Below are 6381 nucleotides of genomic sequence, written 5' to 3'. Positions count from 1 at the left end.
GAGCTTGAACCGCCAACCTTGCAGTTCAAACGGCTTTGCAGTCTAGTGCATTAACCCACAGCGCCACACATTTAACCTAGCCTCAATGGCTTGATAGTCAGAACTCAACTAAAGGAAGATAAAAACAAACAAATAATTTTTGACAAAGTAAACAAGGGTAAATCGCTGCAATTTGATGAAATTGACCTATACTCATGGAGGTTGTTGTTGTTAAGTGCCATTGAGTCAGTTCCGACCCATAGAGACCCTGTATAGGATTTTCGAGGAACAGCTGGTGAGCTTGAACCACCGACCTTGCAGTTCAAACAGCTTTGCAGTCTGGTGCATTAACCCACAGCGCCACACCAGGACTCCTACTCATGGAGGTAGTAACCCTAAATTCCAACAGAGAGGGAAGGAGTCTTCACATCAAGTATCAATGCTATCCCCTCTGTACACAGGGTAGATAGGGATGGGCAACTTAGATATTGGCTACCTAAAATGAGGGGGCGATAAAGGCACGAAGTGACTGGCTTACAAGGTTTCAAGAGGGAGTTTAGTTTAATAGTGTATGGGGAAGAAAGAGTTTTCATCTTGTGTAGATGTTGTTGTCGTCATGTACTGTGGAGTTGGTTCCGACTCATAGAGACGCTGTACAAGGTTTCTGAGGCTGTAAATCTTTACGGGAGCAGAAAGCCTCATCTTTCTCCTGCGGAACAGGTGGTAGTTTCGAACTACTGACCCTGAGGTTCTCAGCCCGATTCATAACCACTATGCTGCCAGAGCTCCTTAAGGGTCTGGTTAAAAGAGATGGGGATAAGATTCTTATTATTCAATAGTGAGTAATTTGTTATCATGACTAATTGCGACTGTCGCAATTACAAAGTAGAAGTTTTGTAACAAAAATGGGGGAGTAGTTAATCTTACAGTCCAGAAATAGAGGACTCTGGGACCATCAGGGAAAAGGAGCACAAACGGAATGTGAGAATTTATCCAGAGAAGCAACGACACCAGAGATGGAGGTAGAGATGGGAACATGGAGAGAGGGAGCAGCTGAGGACTCTAAATTCCTGGGAAGAGAAGGACTGAAAGCTGGCAGCCAGGAGGCAGACTTGCAGAATGTGCCCTTTGGTGGTGTGAATTATTATATATGCCTGAGTGTTTAAAAACAAACAAACAAACAAACAAAAAGAGCTAAAGTGAATAGAGAGAAATACTGTTAAGTGATGGCATATGGAGAGGATTATAATCACTGTAATGAAACAAAGTATATGATTTGTTGAATGTAAAACTGATGATCTGAACTTTCACTCAATCCACAATTAAAAACCTTAAAAAAAAATAAAATAGGATCCTTCACTATGGGGTAGACACATGTTAACATGGGTGACAGGGCAGGCAATATACAACAAAGGGAGGTTAGCAGAGGAAAGATGAAGATAGCAGGAGACACAGAGAGGAATGCAGTAGTTAAAGTGAATAGAGGTAAATACTGTTAACTGATGGTACGTGGTCGTGGTGGTTATGTGCCGTGCAGTCAGTTCCAACTCTACCAGAGCTACCAGGGCTCCTTGATGGTATGTGGAGGAGATTGCAATCATTGTAGTGAAGCAAAGTATATGATTTGCTGCATGTAAAACTTATGATCTGCTCTGTAAAATCTTCACTCAGTTCACAGCAAAAAGTAAAAAAAAAAAAAAATTACACCACAGTTTCCTTATGTTAAGTGCAGTCGAGTCAGTTCTAACTCAAAAGGACCCCATAGAAAGGTTCTGAGGAGGTAGGTTTGAACTGCCAACCTTGTGTTTCAAACTGAACGTATGGTCCAGTGCTTATCCTACAGTATCACACCAGTACGCCACAGCATTATTATTAATAGTCACCAAGTGTAAACAATGTAAATGTTCAGCAACTGATTAATGAGTAAAAGTGTATGCAATAGAATACTATTCCCCCATGGTGGTGGTGTGTGCTGTGGAGTAGGTTCTGACTCATAGCGACCCTGTATAGGGTTTCCGAGGCTGTAAATCTTTCTGAAGCAGAAAGTCTCATCTGTCTCCTGTGGAACGTCTGGCAGTTTCGAACTGCCAACCTTGAGGTTAGCAGCCCAACTTGCAACCACTACGCTACCAGGGCTCCTTTTATGCCCCCATGAAAAGGAGTAAAATACTGATACACGCTACAGCATGCATGAACCTTGAAGACAGTATACCAAATGAAAGGAGCCAGCCACAAAAGGTCACACATGATCCATCACGCTGATAACAAATGTTCTGAATAGGTGAATCCTGACAGAAAGTGATTGTCAGGGGCTGAGGGGAGAAAGGGTGGTTGGGAGACATGGAAAGTGACTCCCTGTGAGTATGGGATTTCTTTTGGGGGCCATGAAATGTTCTGGAATTAGTAATGATACACCGCTTTGGAAGACTTAGCTGTACAACTCTGGGAATATTCTAACAACAACTGAATTGGATACTTTGAATTGTATAGTATGTGAATTACATCTCACTAGAGCTGTTCAAAAACAGGATTGAAAAAAAGGGCGGGGGGGGGGGGGGGGGACAAGAAGAAGGAGGAGGTGGAAAGAGGAGGAAACAGTAGCCTAGAGCAAAATACACCAAATGTGGGCACTGCACGTCTATGTATCTGGGTTTCTTTGCATCCCAGGTTAAGTGCTCAGCCACTAACAGAAAGGTAGGCGGTTCGAACCCACCAGATGCTCTGCTGGAGAAGAGACCTCGCAGTTGGCTTCCATATAGATTATTGTTATTTTTGAGCGCTATGGAGTCCATTACAATTCATAGTGACCCTGTACAGGGTCTCCAAGGCTGCAAATCTTTGCGGGAGTCAGGGTTTTCGTTGGTGTTGTCCTGGGGTCAGGCCAGAGCATTTAAACTAGATCCAGGTAAAAGTGTAGACACGTTGCCAGGGAAACAGATGCTGAGTGTGGCCCTGGCCTCCTGGGGGTGTTCTGGGCTGCCAGAGGCTGGCTTGTGGACTCTTTCCTGAACCCCAGACAATTAGACCCTGCTCCATCTAGGGGTCCTGGTGTGGCACTGTAGGATAAGCCCTGGACTCATTGCAAGGTCAGCGGTTCAAGCCAAACCCTATACAGGGTCACTATGTGTCAGAACCGCTTAGCAACAATAACTATCTAAAAACTGCCTTCCAGCTTGTGGTTTTCTGTCTGAGGAGCCACCCCCTGTTCACAGGGTGACAGTAGAAGTGACAATCTTCCTCCCCTACAGGAAATCGGAGCAGAACACGGCCAACCAGCTCAAATCCCCCTGAGACAAACAGACTGACAGACTGGTGGTTGTGGAGACAGGTCACTGCAGTAGCTTCCACTTGTCTCGTGCCTGCAGGCACCTAGGTACACCCAGTCCTGTCAGTCAAGAAGCCAGGAGACCCCACCTGTTCTGTCTCCTCTCCAAGCTGGGATGCCAGGACAACCTCCCAGGATGCCCTCCCCTCTCCACACCACAGCCAGGAACAAATGTTTAATCTTTGAAAACAGATCAGAAAACATCTTTCCCTGACTTACAAGCCCACACCATCCCCACTGGGACCTCCCAATGCTACTTCAAGGATAAAATGCAAAGCCATCCGAGCTAGCCTGCTTCCTGGCCTCGGGGACCTGACCCCACCTCCCTCCTGGACCTCTTCTCCTGGCTTCTTCTTCCAGTCTTGCCTAGAGGACTTTGCACATGCTGTTCCTCAGTCTGGCACACCCTTCTCTGGATTCCTCACCCACCCACCTCTCACTGCCCCCTTATCACAGTTACAGTTAAATAACTCTTTGTTCTGTTTGTTATCACTCCCTCCCTGGACTCCTCTTGCCTGTCTGCCTCTCTTGCTGCAGCACGGACCTGTGCCTTCATTTCCTTGCTGCAATACACCCCTCTTGTGAGTCACTTCCACTGGTAGGACTGGCCTGGGCCCCTTCTTGTACCACCTCACATTCCACTCAGAGTTCTCTCTTGCAGACATGTTGGCGCCTTCTTTGTCTCCCACACAGCCTGGCATGTGGTGTGGACTTCAATGAACATCTGGGGCTCAGAGTGGATGGATTGTGGAGAGGCTAAACACCACCAGATCCTTTTGCAATGTCCAACATTTGGGGATCTATGGAAGAATAGGGCAGACTTGGGCCATCCATTCCGACTTTCCTGGGTGAGGACCCCTCTGGGGACAGCAGGTGAAGCCTGTTCCAAATGTCTGTTAGGACACTGTATAAGTTATTGTACAGAAGGGATGGAATGGTGGTGGGTGTTCACTTTCTTTGTTTCACAAAACTCCACCTCATAGCCACTCTATGTAGGGTTTCTAAGACGAAATCTTTCCGAATCTCCCACAGGCAGGTTTGAACCACCGACCTTCCAGTTAGTAGGTAAACACCTAACCTCAGTATCACCAGGGTTCCTTACCCCAGCCTCAGCAAAATGAATGCAAAGCAACACTGTGTTAGCCGGAGGAGGGACGAGAACCAGGAGAGTGAGTGAACCATCAAAGTTGGATCTACAATTTCAGCAGAAAGTGGAGACATAATCCTACATCCAAAAACCCCCCAGCTCCCCACACTCAAAAGTTGCTCAGGAATTCCTGCCTGACAGTAGGGCCCACTCCCAAGCACCAGCCTGTCCCCTAGCTAGTAACAGGTGTGGGTTCAGTGTTTAAGTTTCCTCTAGAGAACTGAATGAAGCAGGTAGTTCCACTGGGGACTAAGTTGCCCAAAGCCAGGGAGGAGGTCAAAAATAGAGAGACCTGTGCACACCAAAGTCTCCAGATGGAGCAAATGCTTTTCAGTCAACTAGTAACCTAAAGGAGCTCTGGTATCGTAGTGGTTACGAATCGGGCCACGAACTGCAAGGTCAGCAGTTCAAAACTACCAGCTGTTCCATGGGAAAAAGATGAGGCTTTCTGCTCCCGTAAAGATTTACAGCCTCGGAAACCCTGTACAGGGTCGCTATGAGTCAGAACCGACTCCACAGCACATAACAACAACAACAACAACCTAAACGAGTCCTGGTGTCATGTTGTAAGGTTAAGTATTGGTTTGCTAACCATAAGGTCAGCTGTTCAAACTCACCCGCTGCTCCTTGGAACCGACTTGATGATACTTAACAACAGCAACAACTCACCTAAAAGTTGGCAGTTCAAACCCACCTACTGGCATCTAGAAGTCTACTTCTGGAAAGATTACAGCCAGGAAAACCCTATGGATCAGTTCTGCTCTGTCACACGCAGGGTTGCCCTGAATCGGAACGGACTCCAAAGCAATGGGTCTGGTTTGTGGGTTTATATACATACAAGCTTATAAACCAAACCCACTGCCTTTGAGTAGATTCCAATCACAATGTCCCTATAGTGCAGACGAGATCTGCCCCATAGGGTTTCTAAGGCTGTAGTTTGGCAAAGTTGGTGGTTCAAACCCACCAGTGACTCCTCAGAAACCCTATACATAGGGTACATAGGGTTGGAACTGACTCAGCAGCTCTTAACAACAACAACCAATCTTTATGTAGGAGTCCTGACATGGCGCTGTACGGTAAGCACTGGATTGCTGACCTATAGGTCAGTGATTCAAACCCATCAGCTGTTCCTCGGAAACGATCACTATGAGTCGGAACCAATTCACCAGCACTTAACAACAACAACAACCAATCTTTACGGAAGCAAATCATCACATCTTTCTCCTGAGAAACAGCTGATGGGTTCAAACTCCTGACCTTTTGGTTAGCAATCAACTCTTAACCATTAAACTACCCAATCCCACTGCCGCCGAGCCAATTCCAACTCATGTTGTTGCTGTGTGCTGTTGTGTTGGTTTTGGTGCAAAGTGACCCTGTATAGTGTTTCCAAGAAGCAGCTGGTGGGTTTGGACCACTGATGTTGTGGTTAGCAGTCCAGTGCTTATCTTCCAGCACCACACTAGAACCCCATATAGGATTTCAGAGACCATGAATCTTTAAGGTCTATCTAGGGACCTTGCAGTTAGCAGTGCAATATCAACCCTCCAGCATCATCAAGGTCTCTTACACATGCTCTGAGCCATACTATGCCATTGACTATACCTCAAAGACATTATGCATAGTAAAATTGTTGTTGTTGTTGTTGTGCCAACAAGTCGCCTCCGACCCATAGTTACCCAGGATAGGGTTTCCAAGGAGCTGCTGGTGAGCTTGAGCCACCGACCTTGCAGTTCAAATGGCTTTGCAGTCTGGTGTATTGACTCACATCAAGTCAGCTCCGACTCACAGCAATCCTGCATATAGGGTTCCTGAAGCTGTAACTCTTATGGGACAGAAAGCCTAATTTTTCAGCTGGTGGATTTGAACCTCAGACCCTGAGGCTAACAGCCCAACTCGTAATCTACTATATCACTAAGGCTCCTATAGTGAA

This window comes from Chrysochloris asiatica, unplaced genomic scaffold (assembly GCF_000296735.1).
Source record: "Chrysochloris asiatica unplaced genomic scaffold, ChrAsi1.0 scaffold00025, whole genome shotgun sequence".
NCBI lineage: Eukaryota > Metazoa > Chordata > Mammalia > Afrosoricida > Chrysochloridae > Chrysochloris > Chrysochloris asiatica.
The sequence above is the reverse complement of the archived record's forward strand: the minus strand, read 5'-3'. Positions refer to the sequence as shown.